The following is a 14,788-nucleotide window of genomic DNA, read 5'->3' as shown; positions in this document are numbered from 1 at the left end:
TTTTTATTGTCGCTATATATTATATTTTTTAATAAATTTTAATAATTTCGATAGTTTAAAGTATTATAAAAAATATTTTTGAAATATAAACATCAAAATATTTTTTAAAATATAAATAAAAAGTGATATTTGTCATAGTTTTATATTAGATTTTTTTTTTATATATAAATCCCAATAATTTTGATAATTTAAAATATTATTAAAAATAAAAATATCAAAAATTATATATATAATTAAAAAATAAATAAAATATAAACCTTATAAATTATTACAATTGTGCATAAATATAATAACATTTATACTAAATATACCACTGTTCTTAGATATCGCAAGAGTTGTCTTTGAAACTAAGCATTTCTATGGAGCCACTCAACTATATATATATAGATATATTCGAAACGTTATCTTTGGTACATCTCATCCATCCATGTACGAACAAGTCAGTTTATGTATGATTAAGCCTCTGGTTAAAAATGCATTAATTTATATAAACGATTATTATATATTAAATTTGATCATTAAAATCTAAAATAAATTGAAAATCATTTGGAAAAACATGATGTATGATGCAGAAAGAAAGCTTATTTACATTAATACGAAATATGTATATACATAAAACGTATTTTATAATGCTGGTAAAGAGATATGAAAATGCAGATGGCTAAACGGTGCAATCTTATCCTAGAAACAAGTGAATAAAAGTATTGTATAGCTTGGTTATGGATAATCCTAACATCCTTCAATCCCCATCACCGGTTTAACCAGGTCTGCAGGGGCAGCGGATGAATTTTCAGTATTGCTGGTAGAACCTGTCAACCCTGCGAAAGCTTCCAGGTGATCAAATCTATTAATGTGACCCTGCTTGAGAGATGGAGCGTTATCGGAAATCGAAATGACTTTTTCTTCTGAAAGGCTTCCGCTAGACGTACTCCCCCAAAACTTATCACTTGAATATTTAAAGAGGCCCCTGGGATAACGACCCACTTTAGTCACGTTAAAAGAAGGCCTGCGGATGTCAGGAAGAGGAGCTTCGCCTTCCAGTATTTGGCAAACATGGCGCATGCCCAGCCTCCTCTCCGGCTCTGGGTGAGAACACAACAACCCCAACTGCAACACCTTCTCCATCTCGCACACATCATATCTGTCCTTATCCAGCTTTGGATCCAATGCCTCCAGCAGCCTCCGCTCTGTATAAAGTCGCCACACCCACTCCACCAAAATCATCTGCTCGGGGCCCTTCAACGGATCAACAGGACTCCTCCCGCAAGTAACCTCCAACAACAAAACCCCGAAGCTGAACACGTCCGAACTCGGCGTAGCCTTCCCCGTGTGTAGCAGCTCCGGCGCTATGTACCCCAACGTTCCTACAACATGAGTCGTCTGCGGATTCCCATTGTGATCGTACAGTCGAGCCAGACCAAAGTCTCCCAGCCTCCCGTTGAACTCCGAATCCAGCAACACGTTGCTCGACTTGATGTCTCTGTGAATGACCCTCTTCTCCCATTGGTCGTGCAGATACAGCAACCCAGCGGCCACGCCCTTCAGAATCACGTATCGCCGATGCCACAGGAGGACTGTTGTCGGATTCCGGTAGATGAATTTATCCAGGCTGCCGTTAGGCATGTAGTCATAAACAATGAATAGCTGAGTATGCGTTCGGCACCAACCCGAGAGATGAACCAGGTTCCGGTGTTGTAGGCGACCCATGCTCGATATCTCTGAAATGAAACACTTCATTCCCTCCGTAACCTCCTTATTTATGCATTTCACGGCCACCTCTTTGCCGCTGCTGGGAAGAACGCCCTTGTAGACTTTGCCAAAACCCCCTTCCCCCAAAACGTTTTCTTCCCGGAACTTGCTCGTGGCGATGCTCAATTCCTTGTAAGTGAGCCTGTGGGGCCAGTAGTACTCCATCTCCCATTCTTCGATCGTTTTTCCATACTTCGCTTTGATGAAAAACACGGCTGTAACAGCCAGCGGGAAGAGCAGAGTAGCCACGGTGATGCCGGCTATGAATCCCCGGCCCGGACGTTTGGAATACATGTTCGCAAACGAAGGGAGACGAGATAGATTGAGGGACGGCGCCATGCCTTGCGTAGTGAAGCTCCACGCGAGAACATAATGGTTTTCCTTGAAGTACCCTGTGGTCGCTGAAAAGCCAACGAACATCTTCTCTTGTATCACGTTTCCCAGATCGATTTTCAGAGACATCAGCGGCTTTTGCGGTCTCGGCGACCCCGCCAACGTGATGGTAACGTTGAGTTGGCTTTGAGGATGATTGTAATCGATCCAGGCCTGTATGTTCCGTCCACTCTTGAGGTTCAATCCATGGAAGCTGTCCTCCCCATGCCAATATCCAGCAGGCTTGGTCTGCACTGAGATGAGACTGTTAATGTTTACACCCACGTGGTTGTCGTCGGGGTCATAGAACTCCAAGGTCTTGATCGTATCGAACTCCACTGCGAATAAGTGATTGTATGGCTCTCCAAGGCTGGTAAGGTTAAGCAAGCCCAGATACTGTTGTGCCGCAGCGCCAGTGGGAGATCTGTGGGGCATGATGATGAAGGCAAATCCATGTCCGGTTTCAGCAGAGGGAGGATGCGCCATGGAGAAAACGAATGTAGTGCTAAAGGAGGAAAGCGTCCCGTTTCTTTTCATCTGCACGGGAATTGAATAGAGCGCGCGGCCGAGCATGAACTGCGACTGATTTGTGAGGACGAGCACAGACTTGGATCTACTGATTGAAGCCTCCTCTTCCAAGATCAGGTGGGTTTCATTAAATCCATCGAAGATGAAAGTGGTATGCGGATGATCCACATCGGCCTGTGCTGGTATAAGTGGTATGAAGAGGGAGACGACGGCTATCAGGAGGAGCTGCACCATGGTTCTAGCATCATTGGCTGTTTCTATTGGTGGAGTTGAAACAAATACATAGATGAGTGGTGTCTGAAGCCGCACGGAGACGTTAGAAAAGCCCATTAAAATCTTTGAAAAGGACTCCGCTGTCGGGAACTCATCATTCAAAGATTTCCTAGCTCTGAGCTTAGAAATTTGGATAAGGTAGGTAATTAGCTTTTTAATTGGTTTGTGTGGGTTTAGTTTTAGTTTTATTTAAATGAGGTGAGTAAATGGTTTGTGAGGTGTTTAGTTTTATTTAAATGAGGTGAGTACGTGGTTTGTGCCGATAGAATCTTTTCCTTTAAGGGAATTTAACTGGACAGAACTTCACGGAATCCTGGCCATAAGATTGTCATTCCATCCACATTGAAATACCGAGAAACTCAGCCAGCTAGTTTAAAAAAAATAAATATTATCCTAAGAGTGATCGAAAACACTAATTCTTTACAAAATTCGTAACGGGCAACTTGTTATTTCACGTTTATTGGAAACACGATACTTTACAAAAGGGGAATAAAAAGGAAAGAACAATGAAAAAAAACGAAAATGACTCCCAAGAAACAACACATTAATTCAAAACCAAAACCCAAATCAAAATTGAAGTCGCAATTGCTTCTCGAGCCTTCGTTGAAGAAAAATAAAACGAAAATGACTCCGAAGAAACAACACAAGAATTCAAAACCAGAACCAAGGATCAAAAGTAAAGTCTCAATCGCACCTCGAGCGTCGTCACTCATGAAAGAGAAATAAAAAGAAAATGATTCCCGAAAAACAACACACCCATTCAAAACCAAATATAGGAATCAAAATCGAAGTCGCAATTGCCCTTTCCATAAGTCTTCTATAATAGGTTAGACTTCTAACCTATCATACCTATCGAGGACGGATTAATTTTTTTTTCATAAAAAATTAATATTAAAAATCATTTTTTGATATATTGAAATAAAAATTTTATCACATGAAATTTCCATAAAATGTTGTATTTATTATTATTTTTCATTTTTATTTAAAAATTTTATTTAAATTATATACAAAGTTTTAGACAAGTAAGAAAGTATTTTTTAAATTATATGATAGTAGAAAAAATGATATTTAAATTTTGTTAAAATATTATTATCATTTTTATTTAACACAATTCTATTTTAACGGAGGTTATCAAAATATAAACTACACAAAGACATTAGAGGATAGGTTTATATTAGACATATTCACAATAACTTTACTGAATGTGGTTAATATACATGGATATAGATATATTTATGTATATAGATAGGGTATATCAAGCCATTAATAATTATTAAGTGTATAGGAAAGATTTAACCTCAAAGTCACTTTTACACTTGATAGAACTATATTTATGTTGTAGCTATTGTAACACCCTCCAAAATTTTGGTTTGCACTCAAATTTCAAAGCCTTTCTTGGTCTTTTCCTTGATTGTTGCAAACACTCAAGCTCATTCCATGAGCTTTCTTGAAGTTTTTTGGCCCCTTTTGCTTGTTGGATTAACTATCGTCTTTTGGCATGTTTGTCTGTTGTATAATGTTTGCAAGTCTTTTTCTCGTGGTTTCGAAGTTCGGTTTTCATGTATATGAGTCGTCCTAACCATGTAAATGTTCGTCAGATCCATACACAAACTCTTAAGTGTTGTCACACAAGTGTCATCACGGTCGTTCCAAAATATTAAGTGTCGCACTTGTCGCATCTTGTCATGAGGCAGTGACACAGAGGGGAATGTTTTGTTTGTAGAAATTTTGAATAATAAACACATATTCAATGGAGATTATCTTGATCATGCACTATTGCGGAATACATGCACAATACATAAGCTCCTCTACGTTGATCATCAATTTAGCAGCATCAAAAACAATGAAACATCAATAATATGCACACATTAACACAGTATGTATCTCAGGGAAAGCTTACAGCTGAAAACCCCACACTATCTGTATATTAATGATTGAGAACATGTAACATTACATAGTACAATACTCCTCACAAGTATCTAGCACTATCTCCACCTGTTACATACAAACCAGCTCAGACCCAAACAACTCACAAGTTCAAATCTTGTCCACTACTTTGCCTGCCTCTATTGCATAAAGCTGTTGAGAATCACTCACACTGGAAATCACGTGAGCACAGGCTATTCTACTGGGCAAATAAACGCAATACTCATTGGCATACTCAATACATTTCTTGTGCAAATCCTCATGCACAACTATAGTCACAACTGATAGCAATCTCAACCTCTAACACCTGTCCCTGTTGAACTGTACATGCACTGACATGCAACTGAGTTAACTAATTTATTCTTTAGTTGCTTTATGAATTAATAATTATTTTAATCACTCATCATTAGTCTATTTGCAGTTAGACTAATTACAACTAGTTTAACCAAGTCAAACTGAACACAACTCCATCAACTCCACAATCAACTCCACCAAACTCAACTGCTTGAGTTCTAACTGAAGTCCTGCATGCAACAACTCAACTGACCCACAAAGAAAGTGTATTTCCTTTTGACAGCTGCATGTGCCACATCTGTAGCTCAAACTGAAGTGCTCCAAGAGAATAAGATAAAGTTTATAGTCTAAATATTATTATGAGACAATAATATTTGACTTTTCGATTTTTAGCCTGGCGTCTAAAACTAGACTTTGATCACTCCTGCTGTGAACCTGAAAATAGAAGTCCATCTATTTTTCCCAACATAACCAATCATCCATAAACAACATTCTGCAGCTCATAGACAATGATCCATATGTCTAAAAATAGACATAGTCTAAAAATAGACTTTGCGCCATAATTTGCCTGCGGGCCCACTTAGTGAAGGCGACTCCTTTCCCCTAAGCTCCATCATCTTGTTGCATTCTCAACACTCCCTCTCAACAAGATATGGATTATCAGCAACCCCTAACCTGCCTCGGTGGTATTCTAATTTGCTCCTGGTGAGCGCCTTCGTCAAGATATCAGCATCCTGATCCTCCGTTGGAATGTATGAAAGTAACATGATTCTCCGCTGCACACAATCTCTGATATGATGGTACCCGATGTCAATATGCTTAGATATATCATGAAATACAGGATTAGCCGAGAGTTTAATGCAACTCTGGTTATCAAAGTAAATCACAGTAGGCTCCAAGTGAGAACCGAACAAACCGACCAGGATCTTCCTCATCCATATAGCCTCGCATGTAGCCAAACTTGCTGCCATATACTCAGCCTCTGCTGAACTGAGTGCCACGAATCTCTGCTTCCTGCTATACCAAGAAATTGTTGTCGACCCAATACTAAAGACCCCTCCTGATGTGCTCTTTCTATTTGTTGGGCTTCTTGCCCAATCTACATCCGTGAAGCCACATAGCTTCACCTCATCCTCCTGTCTGTACCACAATCCATATCCCGATGTGCCTCTAAAATAATGCAATACATGCTTGCCCGCCTTCCAGAAGAGCTTGGGAGGCTTAACCATAGCTTGTGAAAGCTGGTTAACTGCATAGCATATATCAGGTCGTGTATTGACCAAATACATAAGCGACCCCACCAACTGTTGATAAACAGTGGCATCCACTTCTTCTGCCGAAGTGGCATCCTCCTTCCTCCAACCTCCAGGAAGAGGAGTATCAACAGGCTTGCAACCATGTATGTTGAACTTCTCCGGTATCTCCCGAACATACTTACCCTGAGAAACAAACAGTCCACCACTACACTGCCAAATTTCCAATCCCAAGAAATAATGAAGGAGGCCCAAGTCCTTCATCTCAAACTCCTTAGCAAGATCATCCTTGCATGAAAGTATCAACAGCTTATCACTCGTTAGAACCAAATCATCTACATACAGTACAATGATAAGCAACATACCCTCCACCACAATTTGGTATAGGTTAGGATCCGCCTCGCTCTTGGAGAATCCAAGTCTGGTGAAATAGCTGTCTATCTGTGTGTACAAAGCACGTGGTGCTTGTTTCAACTCATACAGCGCTCTCTTGAGTCTGCACACATGAGACTCACCGCTGAAGATATCAAAACCTTCGGGATGCTCAATGTACACCTCCTCCTCAATAACTCCATTGAGGAACGTAGTCTTCACATCCATCTGATGAATGTGCCATCTCATCTGCGCTAAGAGAGCAAGAATCGTTCGTATGGAAGAATACCTTGCGACAGGTGCAAAGGTCTCCTCATAATCTATCCCCTCTATCTGTGAAAAGCCTCGGGCAACAAATCTTGCCTTGTACTTCTCCACACTCCCGTCAACTGTCTGCTTAACTTTGTAGATCCATCTCGAACCCACCACTAATTTCCCTTCTGGTCTAGGAACAATCTCCCATGCACTATTTCTGACAATCGAATCATACTCTTCCACCATGGCGTCTACCCATGCGGGATCCTCCACAGCTTCCTCGAAAGAGGATGGCTCAGTCACAACACATTGGCTCATAAGAGCCATGTATCCAGTGTACCAATCTAGTGACTGTCTCTGCCTGCATTGGGCTGTAGGTGGTCCTACAACTTTCTCTGCATCTTGATCCAGTTGCTCAGCTTCTGTCAATCGCTTTCGCCCTCTGATGGTTGGCGCTGCATGAGTGGTCTCTTCCACTCCATTAACCTCATCCTGTGGCTGATCCACGTCCTGAAGCTCATCCTTAGGAACTAATAGATCCTCATCTGCATGCAAGTGTGGCTCCCTCTCAAGCGAACACTTTATGGCTTTCTCCTCCTGAAATTTTATATCTCGTCGCACAACAGTCTTACCACTGTCTGGAAAATACACACGATAGTTGTGGGGTGTATCAGTGTACCCCACAAATATCCCAACCTCTGTGGTCAGCTCCAACTTCTTCCTGGTATCCTTTGTCACATGCATGTAAACGTTAGCACCAAAAATCCTCAAACGAGAAAGATCAGGCTTCTTACCAGAATAAGCCTCCTCGGGTGTACTCATGCCAAGTATCCTGTGAGGACAACGGTTTTTCACATAAACTGTTGTATTGCATGCTTCCACCCACAAGTGAAGGGGTAGGCCCTGATCATGCAACATCGCCCGTGCAGCACCCATGATCATTCTGTTCTTTCGCTCAGCAACCCTGTTCTGCTGTGGGTTATGGGGAGCTATGAGCTCTCTTCAAATCCCTTCTGCTTTGCAGAAATCCTTGAACTCGTCAGAGGTGTATTCACCACCATTATCACTCCTAAGAGCCTTCACCTTCTTCCCCGACTCCTCAACCAGTGCTTTGAATTCACAGAACTTTGAATATGTCTCGCTCTTCTTCTGCATGAAGAAGATCTAGCACTTACGAGAGAAATCATCAACAAAAATCACATAATACCTTTGTTTTGCTATCGAATCTACTGAGAAAGGTCCACACACATTTGTGTGAATTCTCTCAAGGATCATCGTGGCGCGACTATCCTTCTCGTGAAAGGTGGCTTTCACAAAATTCCCAAAAGTACACCCCTTGCACTGATTTAACTGCGCAAGAGTGCCTTTAGGAAGCCCTGTAGCGATCTGCTGCAGTATCTTCAAGGCTCCATGGTGAAGGTGACCCAATCTCCTGTGCCACAACTCGCCATCATCCCGGCTCACCAATCCTTCTGCCTTGCATGCCATTGTTGCGCATCCATCTACATGTAACTGATAAAGGTTCCTCACTCGAACCCCTATCTTCTGGGTTTCACCAGTTGTCTTGCTGCGCAAGAAAGCCTTTCCCTCGCTGAAAGCAACATCATAACCCTTGTCTTCTAACATCGCCACAGAGATAAGATTCTTCCTCAATCCTGGAACATGCATCACTTCCTTCAATACGAAGGTTTTACCAGACTCCCTCTCAAAGGAAATGGTACCGACACCGGTCGCACTGTATCTACCATCATCGCCCATCTCGATGTGCACTCCAAGATCTTTGTCCTCCAGATCAGAAAACAAATCTCGATCTCCCGTCATGTGAAAAGACGCACCACTGTCCAAGAACCACACTGATCCCATTACACTTGAAACCAACAATGCGATCAATGAAAAATCAAGCTCAAACTGCGAGGCTAGAGCCTCTCCTGCTGCAGATCCAGCAGCTTGCTTATTCTTCTTCTTCTGCAGACAATTAGTAGCATAGTGTCCGTGCCGGTGACAGTGAAAACACTTCACCTTGGACATGTCCTGCTTCTTGCCTTTCACACCAGTTTGAGAAGCTTTCTTGCTCTTCCCCTTCTTTGCTTTGGCAGCCAAAGCGCAATTTTCTTCGTTAGTTCCCTTTGATGAAGATCCATCCCTGGTATTCCGCCTGATCTCCTCCTGCACAAGATCTGACCACGGTCTTTCCCATCCTGGAAATTTCTCTCGACCATTGACAGAGTCCTGATAGGAATGCCAACTCTTCGGAAGACCAAGGAGAGCCAAGCTCACCAAGTCCTCATCATCAACAGTAACCCCCACACTTCCCAGCTCATCTCTGCACTGAGTGAACTTCATGAGATACTTGGGCATATTGTCACCCTTCTCACATTTGATGTTTCTGAGTTTATCCTTGAGCGCTAGCTTCCTCTGATCACTCTTGCTTTGGAATAGATCTGTTAAAGCCTTCCACATCAAGTATGGAGAAGTCTTTCCATGTAGGCTAGACACAATGTGATCCTTCACGCCCTCCAACAGAATCCTTCGACATTTTGTTGTCTTCTTTTGCCAAGCATCAGCTTCAGTAGCATCAGTAGGCTTTGGGACATCAACCTCTATGAACTCCTTCAGCCCGTTATCATCCAATACTGCCTCCATCCTGTCCTTCCATGCAATATAGTTTGAGTTGCCCTCAAGAGCATACTCCAATCGCAATCCGTTGAAAGACATTGCAACGTTGACACCAAGAAAACACTACTGCAAATTCAAATTCCACCAGCTCCAAACTAAACCACCTCGAATCTAAGATTCGTGAGAACAAAATATTTCTCGTACAGAGATTGACTGTATGGGATTTTACCGGATATCTCACCTTCCAAAGGAAGGATGAATCCAGAGGCTACCTGGCCCGATTATAGACTCTGCCTGAAGAAATAGAAAGTAAACACTTCCTAAATAGTAGATCTGATGATCAATAGCTCTGATACCATGTAGAAATTTTGAATAATAAACACATTCAACGGAGATTATCCTGATCATGCACTATTTCGGAATACATGCACAATACATAAGCTCCTCTACGTTGATCATCAATTTAGCAGCATCAAAAACAATGAAACATCAATAATATGCACACATTAACACAATATGTATCCCGGGGAAAGCTTATAGCTGAAAACCCCACACTATATGTATATTAATGATTGAGAAAATGTAACATTACATAGTACAATACTCCTCACAAGTATCCAGCACTATCTCCACCTGTTACACACAAACCAGCTCAGACCCAAACAAGTCACAAGTTCAAATCTTGTCCACTGCTTTACCTGCCTCTATTGCATAAACCTGCTGAGAATCACTCACATTGGAAATCACATGAGCACAGGCTATTCTACTGGGAAAATCAACAATACTCATTGGCATACTCAATACATTGCTTGGGCAAATCCTCATGCACAACTATAGTCACAACTGATAGCAATCTCAACCTCTAACACCTGTCCCTGTTGAACTGTACATGCACTGACATGCAACTGAGTTAACTGATGTATTCTTTAGTTGCTTTATTGTTATAGAAATTTTTGTGCCCTGCAACCTCAAGCATGAAATGTCCATAAACCAAGGGCTCCTAAGTCCCTAATAGTGTTGTTCTAACCCCTAAAGGAACAACGTCAACAGATTACAGCTTCTCCCAGAAGTTCTCCATGAAAAACTACTCAAAATTGGTTAAAACAGGATCATTGCAGCTGCTCCACTGGCTAGGTGCGTTGCATCTCACCCAAATACACTGTGGGGGTGCGTTTCATTTCAAAAGTCCCTTCTGTGGGGTGCGATGGGTGAGAAATGACAAATGGCAGTGTCATTCCGCGAGGTGGAGAGGCAATGGAAGCTTCCAGAATCTTCTCCTGTGACACTTGCCTCACTGAATTCGACCAAGGATGAGTAAGAGGCCCTCAGTCTCCAAGTGGAAGCAAGAATTATCAGAGAGAAGACACTAATCAAATTACAAGCTGACTCATCCTCCTTACAGATATCTATATATGGATCCCTCATCCCAGAGATCCAGAGGCTGGAATTTTGCATATTGTAAGGAATTGTTGTTGGTTTCTAGAGATAAAACATCAGATTGTTGGGTGATCTAAGCTTTGTTTGAGGTGAAGAGGGGCTTCTTTGCTGGGAGGTTGATGCTGGGTCGGAACAACTGGTTGTAACTCCTCCTGGATCTTTTCTTGTTTATCAATAAAAGCTATTTGAGTTTTCCTCCATGCTTTTGTATCATTGATGCTTGTTACATTTGTATGGTCAATTTAAATCTGATCTTAAGTTGTTTATGAATATAGATCCATGTCTTTGTATAGTGCTATGCTTCTGTGATCTTACAGGTACTTTGTGAAGCTGGGTGTGCAAGGGAGCAGGTAACTGGAGACTATTAAAGAAGAGAGGGATTGAATCGAAGGATTAGCACAAGACAGAGGTTAGTCTTTCTATTCCTCTCTATCTATAATTCATAAAGGAAAAACATAAGTAGCTTTTCTCTGCTTGTTTCTAAGGTAGCTGTCACACCTTAGTGGGATAGAGCAGCAGTTCTAAATAGACACTTTTCCCTGTAACAAAATGGCGACTCCACTGGGGAGATAATTAGTTTTTTTGTTTATCATTCTTTGTTGTTTGTTTCATAAACTTATAAGTAGCATTCGAACTGCATTTGCCATAACAAATGCAAAGTAGATAACTGCTGCTTCAATCCATCCACTGGATCTGTTTATGATTTAAACAACTGATTCACAAACTATCTGATTTCCCTTGTGATAGCTCTTAGATCCTCCTTAGATCTACCCTTGATTGTTGCATTACTGATTGCTTTTTACTTAGCCAAAAACCAAGAACCGAACTGCAAACTGTGACCCAGAGACCGAACAGAGTCTCGTTTCTGGCCCAGCGCAGGTACTATTTAGAGATTCTGAATTTCAGCGCACTTCCCGAAGGGACAACCTGCGCTGCATTTCAGATTCCCTGTGTTACAGGTGCGCTGATCAGACTAGCTCTGTGCAGTTGTGGTTTCTGTGGATCATTCTTTCCAGTTCTATTCCTGAATTTTGCTACCTGTGATCAGTATATGTCTGTTTGAAACCCCTTTTCCTTGCTGTTATTCCGCCTCCTTCGTAAAAAATAACTATAGATGTTTTTGTGTGTTTGTTGAGTCATTTACAGTTTTCCTTTGCAAAAGTAGCATAATCGTACTGTCGTCCTTTGATTCGAATCTATCGAAAGTGTTGATTTTGATCGTAGGAGAAAGTTTGATTGCTGTTGATGGTCGATTGTCCTGTTACTATTGCCTTTGGTCTGAATTTGTAATTTTCTAGTGTCAAAAACAAGTATTCATTTCAAAATCGTAAGGTGTCGTAATCATCTCTATTTTTTATTTCGAAAAGAAGCTTGTTTATATTTGTCGCTTGAAAAGAAATTCAGATTTGTACATCAGCTTTCTTTTTAGCATCTATATATTAATAAATTCAAAAACAAATACATGCATGTGCATTTGAATATAGACAGTCTGTTTGGCTTGATATAGGAAAGTGCATTTACAGTGTGCTCTTTGCTCTTTGTGAAAATATTCTGTCTTTCTTTTCCCTAGTAGCTAGGATTTTCATTGCACAAAAGAGATAAAAAGTTTGTTTATCATCTTTAGATTGCATTTTAGGAATTACATCTACATCTCGTGGTGAACCCGAAAGGCAAACTTCATAAGCAAGATCAACTTAAAATAAATTCAATGAATCTAACAACGCTTTGGAACTTAATGCACAGCATTTAGAGGTCTAGGCTAGAGACGTATTCCGACGTCGTAAAGCCTGGTAACTGTTGTTCTCACTGATGGTTGGGTGATTCCTCCACTTTGAGACGATAAGTGCCAGTACGGACTTGTGCTCCCACGTACCGTCGAGTATATTTTGGGAGACCCCTATAGGCTTAAATCCTTTATCCATAGGAAGCCGTGTCTGCCGCCCTATCGATCGCAATGCACTGAACACAGCATTCGGGAAGATTGACTGTCGTACCATAAAAGTATTCTGCAGTTTTGCGATTGGTTTGGTACTCCCTCTACCTAGACTTCCAGAGTAGTCCCTTTCGTTCCTTTTTAGACTCCTTAACGGAAAAGGTCCATCTGAGCAATTGTCACTTCAGGCTCATTAAAAATCGAAGGAGACTAGAGTCATCTTTTGTTTTTTCTCGACTCTTAAAAACTGAAAAAACAAGTTGTGTCAAAGCGTCTAAAATTTATTTTAAACGGAATATTCATTACCCCTTTTCCTACGTTGATCTTGGGTTGAGAAAATGGAATCCACCAACCAAGGAATTCCCCTTGGAGGAAATCCTAGTCCCTTCTCCTCTTGGGGAGATGTTGGTGCACCCCACATGGCCACATTGTTGCTTCCAGGACTGAAAATTGGTTTTCCTGTATGGCTCTTCTCGACCTCTGTCGTTCAGAACACCACAATTCCTGAACAATCGAATCAGCAATTAAACGAGTCCAAAGTTACCCACCAACCTTCTACTTCCTCTAATTCTTCCTCTCCTCCTTCCTCTTCTCTTGATGGGGCTGGTAAAGCCAAAAGTCAAGTACCTAAGGAGAAGAAGGAAAAGAAGAAGAAAGAGAAGAAGAAGAAGGAACCAAAAGCGAATGGGGGCAAATGAGTGTCGTCTAATGAAAATCCACACACTGCACCGACCAGGCCTAAATTGCCATGTGTCATTTGCAAAGGAGACCACTATCACAGAGATTGTCCTTGCATCCCTCGGATCTTAAGGGACTGGTCTCCTCGTTTGCACAACCCAGTGTCGTCAACCTCTGATGATCATGTTGAAAACACACCGTCAACTAGTGAAAGTGAAGCCCCAGGACAAAAAGGAAAATATAGATTTCCTTGTAAACTGTGCGAAGGCAATCATGTCGTCCACCGTTGTCCCTTCTTAGACGAAGCTAAAAGAGTTTTGGATGATCATCCGGTTTCACCGTTGCGACTTCCTCCTAGATATAAAAAACTGTTGCCGAGTCCGTCACTAGTTGAAAATCCGGCTGGCCCGTCCAGGTGGTCGGCTGAAGCACCTATCATTGAGGATAAACCATCTGAATCCATGCCAGACGAAAGTCAAAAGGTCGAGGCGGCAGTTGACCCAATCTTGCCTTCAGAGGTTCTATCTTCAGATGATACAGTCACGGAAGAGAATAAGGATGACACCATCCAAATTATTTTCATAAGCACAGACTCCAACGAACATGGGGGCAATTTACCCATTCCTTTACCGCAGGAAGGAAGTTCGTCAGAGTCGTACACGGCCGTCTATTCGGTCCCACCTCCAACCAACCTAGTTGTCTCCTTCGACTGGAATCAACTAAGCAGACCCCATTTACCGGCCAGTATACCATTCCGGATTATTATTCAAATATATAGAATGGTTATGGCTGGTACCATCATAGATGAAGGGGCTTCTGTGAGTATCCTTTCCTCAACTGCTTGGAAAGTGCTTTGTTCGCCATCACTTTTGCCTGAGATGAGAAATCTAGCAGGCTTCAATAAAGGAGCCGGTCAACCGTTAGGGATCCTTCCTGATGTGCCCATAACATTGAGAGGGAAAACCGTTCACATGAACGTAATGGTAGTTGAAGGACCCTTAGATTACAATCTACTCCTTGGACGAGACTATATTTATTGCATGAGAGCCATTGTCTCATCACTCTTTAGAGTGATGTGTTTTCCGCACGAAGGAAGAGTGGT

The 14,788-nt window shown here is 41.5% G+C and overlaps 1 pseudogene; it reads right to left on the bottom strand.

Moving 5' to 3' along the window:
* Positions 1 to 628: 628 nt before the first annotated feature.
* On the bottom strand, positions 629 to 2,994 carry LOC149160468 (L-type lectin-domain containing receptor kinase IV.2 pseudogene; annotated as a pseudogene).
* Between the last annotated feature and the right edge of the window lie 11,794 nt (positions 2,995 to 14,788).

This window comes from Pinus tabuliformis, chromosome 5_2 (assembly GCF_031772625.1).
Source record: "Pinus tabuliformis cultivar Carrire ecotype Pingquan chromosome 5_2, CPIR1, whole genome shotgun sequence".
Taxonomy (NCBI): domain Eukaryota; kingdom Viridiplantae; phylum Streptophyta; class Pinopsida; order Pinales; family Pinaceae; genus Pinus; species Pinus tabuliformis.
This window is presented reverse-complemented; position numbering and strand designations above follow the sequence as displayed.